Genomic DNA, 12,143 nt, shown 5'->3' on the forward strand with positions numbered 1-12,143 from the left:
AATAGAAATCTTTTTGTTTCTAATCACTATATCCTATGGATTCTACTACCCACTCACCGGGGTTTTATTACTTTGACAAACCCGTGCACTTGCGGTACATATGCAAAAGGGCGTTTGTCAGGGACCAATGTCCGAGTGCCCCACTTTCTATCGATTTCCTTTCCTCTCCTTTTTTTAGCGTCTCTCTTCCTTCTTCTTTCTTTATTTCTGTTTTCATTGATTTTGTTCACACCACTATCAATTCATTTTCATTCTAGTTAAACAGAAATCTTTGTGTTTCTGATCACTATTCCCTGTGGATATGAATACCCACTCACCATGGTATTATTACTTCGATAAACCCGTGCACTTGAGGTTCACACGCAAAAGGGCATTGCCAAGTTTTTTTTGCCATTGCTGGGGAATAGGCGTTTTAGAAACACTTTGCACTTTGCTATTTTAGCTATTCTCCATTTATTCTATGTCACACTTTCTTATTCTTCCATCATTCTGATTTATTTTTCTTTCTTAGGTTGTAGCTCCATGTTATGACCCGACAGAACACTTCGACATTGGTCGAAGGAGATCCTGAACTTGAATGAACACTTCGTAGAAAGGGAAAAGAACTTGTGCAAGAATAGTCAAATCAAGCTGAGGTAGAAGGTGAAGGGTCAGATAATATGGCAGAACAAAATGAGCAGCAGAGGACAATATCAGATTATGCCAGACCAGCAATTCTGGGCACACAGTCTAGTATTGTGTGGCCATCGATTACAGCTCAGAACTTTGAGCTAAAGCCAGCATTCATCAAGATGATACAATAGTCAGCACAGTTTAATGGTTTGGACGATAAGGATTCGAACAACAACATCGAGAACTTCTTGGAAGTGTGTGACATGCTTAAGATTAATGGTGTTACAGATGATGCTATCAGATTGAGGGCCTTCCCCTTTTCATTGAAGGGGAGAGCAAAGCAGTGGCTATATTCATTACGTAGAGCATCGATTACTACTTGAGAGGAGATGGTAGAAGCTTTCCTTGCCTGATATTTCCCTCCTGGAAAAGTTGCAAAGCTCAGGAGTGGAATTTCCTCCTTTGTGCAATTGGAATTGAAGTATCGTTGTGAGACATGGGATAGGTTCAAGGAGCTCCTACAGAAATGTCTTTAGCATGGGTTTCCCAAGTGGATGATCATTCAAACTTTTAATAATAGGTTGAACCCAAGTACAAGGTAGTTACTTGATGCAGCAGCAGGAGGTACCTTAGGAAGCAAAAACCCCTGAAGAAGCCCGACATCTTATTGAAGAAATGGCTATGAATAGTTATCAGTGGAACACAAGAGACAGAAAGAAGATAGCCGGACTTCATGAGATCGATGTAGTTACTTCATTGGTGACCCAGGTTGAGTCTTTGAGCAAGAAGTTAGATACTCCAACTTCTCCTAGAGTTGCGGCCTTGACTAGTTGCACTAGGTGTGGGAGAGGACATGGTTCGTCTAATTGCCCGACTTCTATTGGTAGTACATCCTCGGTGGAACAAGTGGATTTTGTGGGTAATGCAATGAGAAGCCAAGGCAATCCATATAGCAATACGTAAAATCCGAGTTGAAGAAGCCACCCGAATCTTTCATGGAATAATCAAGGGCAACAAAAGGCCATGGCACCACCAGGTTTCCAACAATAACAACAAGCCCCAAACATGGAGAATTGAGTTTCAGGCTTGGAGACCCGGATGATCGATCTAGAGAAAGCTTTGACCAAGTTCATCCAATCATCGGATATGAGGTTTCAGTGGGTCGAAGCTACACTTCACAACCACACCGCATTATTGCACAATTTAGAGAATCAAGTGGGGCAAATTGCGAAGTCGTTATCGGAGAGACCTCAAGAAACCTTACCTAGTAACACCGAACTAATCCAAGAGAACATGTGAAAACGATCACACTGAGAAGTAGTCATGAGGTTGAGGGTAGGCTTCCAAGTGAGAAGACCAATGTTAAAGTTCCCGAGGTCATAGAGGTTGAGGAGAGAGCCAAAGAGAAGGAGGTGGTACCCCCACCTTACAAGCCAAGAATTCCTTATCCTTCAAGATTGAAGAACGACCAAAATAATGAGCAATACAAGAAGTTTTTGGGTTTATTCAAGTAGTTTCTCATCAACATTCCATTTGTAGGGGCGTTGTCTCAAATGCCTCAATGTGCAAAATTTTTAAAGGATCTCTTGACCAATAAGAGGAAGTTGGAAGAGAGTACATCTTTGATTCTAGATGCTTCATGTTCGGCAGTGTTACAAAAAGAATATACCGAACAAGAAGAAAGATCCTGAAAGCTTCATCATTCAGTGCAAAAGTAATGAGCAATACAAGAAGTTTTTGGGTCTATTCAAGTAGTTGCTCATCAACATTCCATTTGTGGGGCCGTTGTCTCAAATGCCTCACTATGCAAAATTTTGAAAGGACCTCTTGACCAACAAGAGGAAGTTGGAAGAGAGTACATCTCTGATTCTAGATGCTTCATGTTCGGCAGTGTTGCAAAAGAATATGCCGAACAAGAAGAAAGATCCCGAAAGCTTCATCATTCCGTGCAAAATTGGTAATTTGGTTGAAGAGAAGGCATTGGCAGATTCAAGGGCTAGAATCAACTTCATGCCTTACTTGTTCTTTCAAAAGCTAGGCTTGGGAGAGCCTAGGCACACTCGGATGACACTTTAATTGGCAGACAGAACGGTGAGTCATCCGAGGGGCATCATCGATGATGTACCTATGAAGGTTGACAAGTACATATTTTCTGTGGACTTTGTAGTGTTGGATGTCGATGAGATGTTGATGTTCCTTTGATACTTGGGAGGCCGTTCTTATTGATATGGATGGTGGGGAGTTGAGTTTATGAGTTGGGGATGACAAGCTTACATATCAACTCGCTGAAGCCATGAGACATTCTCTAGAATTTGATAATACTCTTTACTTTCTTGACACTACCAATGAACTAATAGATGAATATGTACAGAAAACAATGTGTCTGGACCCATACGAGGGCTTACTAGACCAAGAGGTCGAGAATGAGGAAGTTATGGCACTTGGTCTAGAGGACAAGGTGCAACCTTCCCTGGGATTCATGAAGTTATGGCGCTTGTGTGATAAGAATGTGAAGTGTTCTTTCCTTATGATGAGCATTACTTTTAGTAGGTTTAAGCGTTAATATATGTGTATTTGTGTTCTTTTGCGCATGTAGGATTATGAAGCTAAATATTAAGAAATGAATCCAAAAGTAGATCATGAACGCACTATTTGGTGGAGTCTTGGAAGCAACAAACGCAAAGACACAAGTGGAGGTCTAAGATATGTGAATGTGTGCCAACCTCCATGTATTCAATTTATTACAATGAGTTTGAGGGGCACGAAGGCTGTGACATTTACATATCTCAACTTGTGCAATGATAGCAAGATCTTCACTAATGAACCCGTTTATTGAAGAAGCGATGCAATCTACGGCATAAACATGTGCCCATTTATGTTGCCTCAATGAAAAGTGGATTCTGCGAGTGTTTTTTGGCGGGTACTGTAGCAAATCATTGTAGCAGTTACTATATCAGTTTCTGTATACAGCCGACCGAAAATCAGAATTCTAGAGAATCCACACTGGCATGTGGAAATTCCACAGGCCTGTGTGGAAATTCCACAGGGGCATGTGGGAACATCCACAGGCCCATGTGGATGCCCGATTCTAGCCTATTTATGTCATTTTTTTGCCTGATTTCAACATTCCTTTCTCCATCTTTTCCCTAACTTTCAAGTGGGCGGTAGCTATAGTTTTGAGAGGTTTTGGCAAGGCTTTTGGAGTGGTTCTTCGGCTTCGACACCGTGCTCCACTTGGAAGAAGGTTATTGGGGAAGCTTTCATCAGCAACGATTCGGCGAGGTGTGCCCTAGGCCGAACAAGGGGATCTTTGGAGGAGGCGAGGCCACTCCACAAGACCTTCGACATGACTATCGAGGGGGATTTCTATAGATTACTTGATTTTACATTTGATTTCATTGTTGATTGTAACTAGCTCTATGGAGAGCTAAACGCCCTAGTGTGTACTTGGATTTGTGAACCCTAGGATTCTATTGTTTCTTTAGATCTTTTATTATGCTTTCTTTTATTGATGTTTTAATTGAGTTCCAATATTGAATGCTTGTTGAATGATTTCTCCCTTAGAGTAACACTAGGGTTGAGAGTCTATATTGGTAACCTTTGTGGATGGGTGACACGCTATGAGGGTTAGACAAAGCTAGATTGGAGAGAGTTGAGAGGGTGAGTTGAGAGGTAGCAGAGCGTCCCCTTTCCCCTTTGATTTGATTTAATCTACCTCTGCATTATAAGATTTTGTTGCGGTTATAGTAGAGTGAATGGGCTAAGGGATGACCTTCCGCTGGGGCTTAGTTGCAAAGGCAACGGAGTGAAGCGTTGAAGTGATTTTAGCACCTAGGGCTTAATTGTGACTGAGGACCTTCCACCTGGACCAAAGGGTTAGGTCTACACATAGGAATAGGGTTTATTACTTGGAATCCCTAGAGCGTCTTACAACTGTATACAGTGTGAGGTGTTGAGATTAATCAATTTCTCCACCGGGACTTGGTGTAGAGTTAGTCATGGTTGACCTTAGATTTGGGACCATGTATCTTAGGATCTCCATGACTCATTAATGCATTAGTGACACGTCCGAATGTGTGTATACACTGCAAGTGCACAGGTGCCGAAGTAATAATCCCAGATGAGTGGTTATTGTATCCACAGAGAGTAGGGAATCAAGACACTTAAATTGTTTCTTAACTAATGTAGAAGATGAATAGTGATATGTTTGACAAGATTCAATTCTCATGAGTAAAAACAACAAGAAAGAGAGCAGAAGTAAAGGAGAAGGTAGGGCAATCGATAAAGATAGGGTACCCGGGTATTGTTCCGCCTGGGACAATCGTTTGAAGTACAGGAAATTTCTATTATGCTTCCTAATTAATGCAATAGTGAGTCGTGAAAATCCTTAATTGCATAGTCCTAAATCTAAGGTCAACCATGCCTAACTCTATACATGTCCCGGAGGAGAAATCGAACAATCTCAATACTTCGCACTCGTATAGAATTGGAATGAGCTCTAGGGACTCCAAATGATAACACCTATTCCTATGTATAGACCTAACCCTTTGGTCCAGGTGAAAGATCCTTAGCCACAATTATGGCCTAGATGCTAAAAGCACTTCAACGCTTCACTCCGTTGCACTCGCAACTAAGCCCCAACGGAAGGTTATCCCTTAACCCATTCACTCTACTATAGCCGCAAAGAACTCTTGGAACATGGAGGTTGGATAGATCATACCGGAGGGGAAAGGGGACGCTTCGCTATCTCTCGACTCACCCTCTCAACCCTTTCCAATCTAGCTTTGTCTAATTCTCATGGTGTGTCACTCACTCACAAGAGTTACCAAGAAGAACTCTCAACCCTAGTGTCACTCTAGGGGAGTATTCACAAGATTGGAACTTGACAAGGTCCCCTTGCGTATATCCCGCAAGTGCACGGGTTTGTCGAAGTAATAATCCAGGATAAGCGGGTATCGAATCCACAAGGAGTAGGGAATAAAAACACTTAATTCGCTTCTTAGCTATGTGAAAGATCAATAGTGATAAGTGTGACAATGATTCAATTTTCAAAGGTAAAAGCAACAAGTAAGAGACCACGAGTAAAGGAGAAGGTAAGGCAATCGATAAAGATGGGGTACTCGGATAATGCTCCACCTAGGACGATCGCTTCAAGTGCAAGAACCCACTATTATGCTTCCTAATCAATGCAATAGTGAGTCTTGGAAATCCTTCATTACATAGTCCCAAATCTAAGGTCAACTATGCCTAACTCCATACATGTCCCTGAGGAGAAATCGAACAATCTCAACACCTCTCACTCGCATAGAGTTCCAATGAGCTCTACGGATTCCAAGTGATAAATCTCTTCCTAATTATAGACCTAACCCTTTGGTCCAGGTGAAAGGTCCCAAACCACGATTAAGCCCTAGATACTAAGATCACCTCAACGCTTCACTCCATTGCACTCGCAACTAAGCCCCAGCGGAGGGTCATCCCTTAGACCATTCACTCTATCATGGCCGCAAAGAACTAGAGGAATGGAGGTAGAATCTATCACGTCGGAGGGGAAAGGGGACGCTCCTGTACCTCTCGACTCACCCTCTCAAACCTCTCCAACCTAGCTTTGTCTAACACTCGTTGTGTGTCACTCACTCACAAGGTTACCAACAAGAACTCTTAATCCTAGTGTCACTCTTGGGGAAATGTTCATACAATCAAGCATTCAAAGTTGGAACTCACAATAAACATCAATTAATTGAAAGCATAATAAAGAGATTCAATGAAACGAATACATCCTAGGGTTCACAAATACCCAAGTACCCACTATGGTTTTAGCTCTCCATGGAGCTAAGTACAATCAAAGAAATAGAATGTAAAAGCAATGAATCCATAGAAAAAACCGCCTCGATGGTTATGTCGATAGTCTTGTGGAGAGTCTTCTACTCGTCGTCCAAGGATTCCCTCATCCGGTATAGGATACGCCTCGACGGAAGCTCCCCTACCAACCTTCTTCCTAAGGAATGACGATGTTGGAGCCGTAGAACCTCTCCAAAACCCTAGCCAATACCCCTTTAAACCCTAGCCGAAGCCCTCTCTCAAGTTGGGAAAAAGATGGGGAAGAGAATGCTGAAATCAGGGCTGAAATCGGCTTTAAATAGGGTTGGAATCGGGCATCCACACGGTCTTGTGGATTTTCACACGCCCCTGTGGAATTTTCACACGCCCGTGTGGATTCTCTAAAACTGTGATTTTTTGTGAACAGTAACTACTACAGTGATTTGCTACAGTACTCTAGCAGAAATACTCCCGAATCCACTTTTCATCGAGGTAACATAAACGGGCACACATTTATGTTGTGGATCGCTTTGCTTCTTCAATGACAGATAAGTTGATGTAGATCTTGTTCTATATGCATAAGTCGGAATGCTTGAGTATGACTGCCCTTGTGCCCCTCCAAATGGTTGTGCAAACTCAAATACGGGGAGGTTGGCTCACACTCTAGCATCTCGCACCCGACCTATATCTTCGCATTTGAACTTTAGCAAAATTTCCTCCAAAATCGGTGCATTGTGATCCACATTGCCTTCTTTCCTTCATAATTGGTTTCACAACCCTACCTGCACGAAAGTAACATAAAAACACACATATTACTGTAAAAACCCAAGGAAAGTAATGCTCAACATAAGGAAATAATGCTTCGCATTCATATCGCACAAGCACTTATCAGAACTCACAATAAACGTCAATTAATTGAAAGCATAATCAAGAGATTCAATGAAACGAATACATCCTAGGGTTCACAAATACCCAAGTACCCACTAGGGGTTTAGCTATCCATAGAGCTAGATACAATCAATGAAATCGAATGTAAAAACAAAGCATCCATAGAAAACCCCCTCATTAGTTGTGGTGATGGTCTTGTGGAGAGTCCTCTACTCATCGCAAGGGTCACTTTGTCTGGCCTAGGATACACCTCGCCGGATCGGTGCCCACGAAAGCTCTCTCGCTAACCTTCTTCTAAACAGCGTGCGATGTCAGAGCCATAGAACCTCTCCAAAGCCCTAGCCAATATCTCTCAAAACCCTAGCCACAGCTTTCTCTCAAGTTGGGGAAAAGATGGAGAAAAGAATGCTCAAATCGGGGTTGAAATCTGCTTTTAAAGGGCTGGAATCGGGAATCCACACGCCCGTGTAAGCACCCTTGTAGATTTTTCACACGGGGGTGGGGAATTTCCACACACCCGTTTGAATTCTCTGTTTTCCTGTTTTCTCGTCCGACTATGAACAATGCTGGTACAGTATTCTTGCTACAGTTTTCTACAATACCCTACTATAATACCGGCCTGAAATACTCCTGAATCCATGCTTTCATCGAGGTAACGCAAACAGGCACACGTTTACGTCATGGATCGCTTTGCTTCTTCAATAACGGATATGTTGGTGGAGATCTTGTTCTATATACACAAGTCGGAATCTTGAATGTGACTGCCCTTGTGCTCCTCCAAATAGTTATACTAACTTGAATACGAGAGGTTGGCACACATTCCCGCATCTCGAACCCGACCTATGTCTTCACATTTGAACCTTAGCAAGATTTCCTCCAAATTGGTGCATTTACGACCCACATTTGCTTCTTTATTTTATATTCGGCCTCAAAACCCTACATGCATGAAAGTAACATAACTACACACATATTAGCGTTAAAACCCGAGAAAAGTAATGCTCAACACAAGGAAAGAACACTTTATTTTCTTATCATACAAGCACATATCAATATCCGAGTACCACATTTATATCGATTGCCTTATCTCTCCATTTTATTGTGCCTCTCATTCTTATTTCTTTTGTCTCTTTTCATATAAATCTCATTCATCATAGTTTAGATAGCAATCATTGTGTTTCTATTCACTATTCCCTATGGATACGATACACACTCACGTGGGATTTATTACTTTGACACCCGTGCACTTGCGGTTTACATGCATATTTGGTAGTGTCAATGTGGAAATTCCACATGCCCGTGTGGATTCCTGATTCCAACCATATTTAAGTCACGATTTCAGCCCAATTTGAGATTCTCTTTTCCATCTTTTGGCTATATTTTTTCCACCTAGGGAGGCGCCCGCGGCTAGGGTTTGGAGAGGCTTTAGCTAGGTTTTGGAGTGGTTTTCGGCCTTCGACATCGTATTTCATTTGGAAGAGAGTTATTGGGGGAGCTTTCGTTGGCACTGATCCGGTGAGGTGTGCCCTAGGATTGACGAGGGGACCTTTAGAGAAGATGCGGCCACTCCACAAGATCATCGACATGAACACCAAGGGGTTTTATTCATGGATTGCATATTTTTACTTTTGATTTCATTATTGATTGTATTTTGCTCCATAGAGAACTAAACCCCTAGTGGGTACTTGGACTTGTAAACCCTAGGATGATGTTGTCTCTTTGACCTTTTATTATGCTTCCTTTAATTGATATTTTAATTGAGTTTCAATCTTGAATTCTTGTTGAGTTGATTTTCCCTTAGAGTGACACTAGAGTTGAGAATCCATTTTGGTAATCCTTGTGGATGAGTGACACACCATGAGGGTTAGACAATATTAGATTGGAGAGGGTTGAGAGGGTGAGTCGAGAGGTAGCGGAGCATCCCCTTTCCCTTTCGGCATGATTTATCCTACCTCCACATTCCAAGAGTTCTTTGTGGTCACAATAGAGTGAAGTGGTAAGAGACGAACTCTGTTTGGCTTAGTTACGCAAGCAATAGAGTGAAGCGTTGAAGTAATCCTTAGTATCTGGGGCTTAATTGTGACTAGAGGTCTTTCGCCTGGACCAACAGTTTAGATCTATTTTAGGGAATAGGGTTTATCACTTGGAATCCCTAGAGCCTAAAGCAACCTAGCACAGTGTGAGGTGTCGAGACTGAGAGATGTCTCTAGCAGGCATAGTGTAGGATTAGTCATGGTTGACCTTAAGATTGGCACCGTGTGTTTAAGGATGTCCATGACTCATTAGACATTAGTTAGGAAACATAATGATTATTCTTGCACTTGAAACAATAGTCCTAGGGCGAGCAATGTCCGGGTGCCCAATTTATCGTCGATTTCCTTTTCCTATCTTTTATTTGCGCTTCCTTCTTCTTTTCTTATTTCTGTTTGCATTGATTCTTATTCACATTACTATTAATTCATTTTCGTTCTAGTTAAATAGCAATATTTTTGTTTCTAATCACTATTCCCTATGGGTTAGACTACCCACTCACCTGGTATTAATACTTCGACAAAACCGTGCACTTGTGGTACAAACGCAAAAGGGAGTTTGTCATTCACCTTGGTGAGAGAGAGGTTTCCATTAGGGTTAGAGACTTAGGATTGAATAGGATTGAGAGGGTGAGTTATGAGATAGTGGAGCGTACCCTTTTCGCCTCTGGTTGGTGTATTCTATCTCTGTATTTCATAAGCTCTAAGCAACCATATGTGATGTGAGGTATTGAGATTGAGAGATTTATATGTTGGGACCTCGTAGGGGGTTAGGGACCTTTCACCTAGAAGGAGGGCTACATTTATTCTTAGGAATCAGATAATCACTTGGAATCCCTAGAGTATTGCATAGTCATATGTGCTGCGATGTGTTGAGACTGAGACATTTCTCTGGCAAGACCTCGTAGGGCACTAGTATCGTGATCTGGAGGTAGGGATGGATTTTCTTTTGATTTCCATGACTTAATTAACTCTTTTAGGAACACTTTATGAATCTTGTGCTTAATGTTTGAATCCTAGGGCAAGCTTTGCCTAAATACCTCATTTTCATTGATTGAAAACTTTCCTTCACTTTACTCTTGCTTACTTGTTCATAACATTCATTCACTCATGCATTAGTTCATCACATCATTTGACTAGATAACTTAGAAGTAGCTATTACTATTAATTTTATTCCCTGTGGATTGGACTACTGACAAGGTTCCCTTATGTATATCCCGCAAGTGCACGGGTTTGTCGAAGTAATAATCCAGGATGAGTGGGTATCGAATCCACAAGGAGTAGGGAATAAAAACACTTAATTCGCTTCTTAGCTATGTGAAAGATCAATAGTGATAAGTGTGACAATGATTCAATTTTCAAAGGTAAAAGTAACAAGTAAGAGACCACGAGTAAAAGGAGAAGGTAAGGCAATCGATAAAGATGGGGTACTCGGATAATGCTCCACCTAGGACGATCGCTTCAAGTGCAAGAACCCACTATTATGCTTCCTAATCAATGCAATAGTGAGTCTTGAAAATCCTTCATTACATAGTCCCAAATCTAAGGTCAACTATGCCTAACTCCATACATGTCCTAGAGGAGAAATCGAACAATCTCAACACCTCTCACTCGCATAGAGTTACAATGAGCTCTACGGATTCCAAGTGATAAATCTCTTCCTAATTATAGACCTAACCCTTTGGTCCAGGTGGAAGGTCCCTAACCACGATTAAGCCCTAGATACTAAGATCACCTTAACGCTTCACTCCGTTGCACTCGCAACTAAGCCCCAGAGGAGGGTCATCCCTTAGACCATTCACTCTATCATGGCCACAAAGAACTTGAGGAATGGAGGTAGAATCTATCACGTCGGAGGGGAAAGGGGACGCTCTTGTACCTCTCGACTCACCCTCTCAACCCTCTCCAACCTAGCTTTGTCTAACACTCGTTGTGTGTCACTCACTCACAAGGTTACCAACAAGAACTCTTAATCCTAGTGTCACTCTTGGGGAAATCTTCACACAATCAAGCATTCAAGGTTGGAACTCATAATAAACATCAATTAATTGAAAGCATAATAAAGAGATTTAATGAAACGAATACATCCTAGGGTTCACAAATACCCAAGTACCCACTAAGGTTTTAGCTCTCCATGGAGCTAAGTACAATCAAAGAAATAGAATGTAAAAGCAATGAATCCATAGAAAAAACCGCCTCGATGGTCGTGTCGATAGTCTTGTTTAGAGTCCTCTACTCGTCGTCCAAGGATTCCCTCATCCGGTATAGGATACGCCTCGATGGAAGCTCCGCTACCAACCTTCTTCCTAAGGAATGACGATGTCGGAGCCGTAGAACCTCTCCAAAACTCTAGCTAATACCCCTCCAAACCCTAGCCGAAGCCCTCTCTCAAGTTGGGAAAAAGATGGGGAAGAGAATGCTGAAATCGGGGCTGAAATCGGCTTTAAATAGGGCTGGAATCGGGCATCCACACGGTCTTGTGGATTTTCACACGCCCCTGTGGAATCGTCTCCAGTAGCAGCAGCAGCACAGGATCCTGAGAGCAGCACCGACACTTGACTTCTCCTTTACTTTCTTGCATTTTATTTGATTTTTCTTGTTTTTAGACTTGTTCACTCAGAAAGGATTCTCCTTCTGAGTTTATTTTCATTTTTCGCATCAATGAGTTGTATTCATTGCTTCATCTTTTATATACACTCGAGTTATTTTATCTTTATTGAGCTTCACTGAACCCCCTCGTGTATGCGTGCAGATGGTCTTGTCTTCTTGGGAATTGAGACTTAGTCATGGGCACGGGCA

At 41.9% G+C, this 12,143-nt stretch overlaps 1 non-coding gene across 1 annotated transcript; it reads right to left on the bottom strand.

Annotated features, from left to right (window-relative positions):
• Positions 1-1,049: 1,049 nt before the first annotated feature.
• Positions 1,050-1,156, bottom strand: LOC120266189. Its single transcript, XR_005538031.1, has one exon. It is a non-coding gene; the product is annotated as a small nucleolar RNA R71 (small nucleolar RNA).
• Positions 1,157-12,143: the final 10,987 nt, after the last annotated feature.

Source organism: Dioscorea cayenensis, chromosome 7 (genome assembly GCF_009730915.1).
Source record: "Dioscorea cayenensis subsp. rotundata cultivar TDr96_F1 chromosome 7, TDr96_F1_v2_PseudoChromosome.rev07_lg8_w22 25.fasta, whole genome shotgun sequence".
NCBI lineage: Eukaryota > Viridiplantae > Streptophyta > Magnoliopsida > Dioscoreales > Dioscoreaceae > Dioscorea > Dioscorea cayenensis.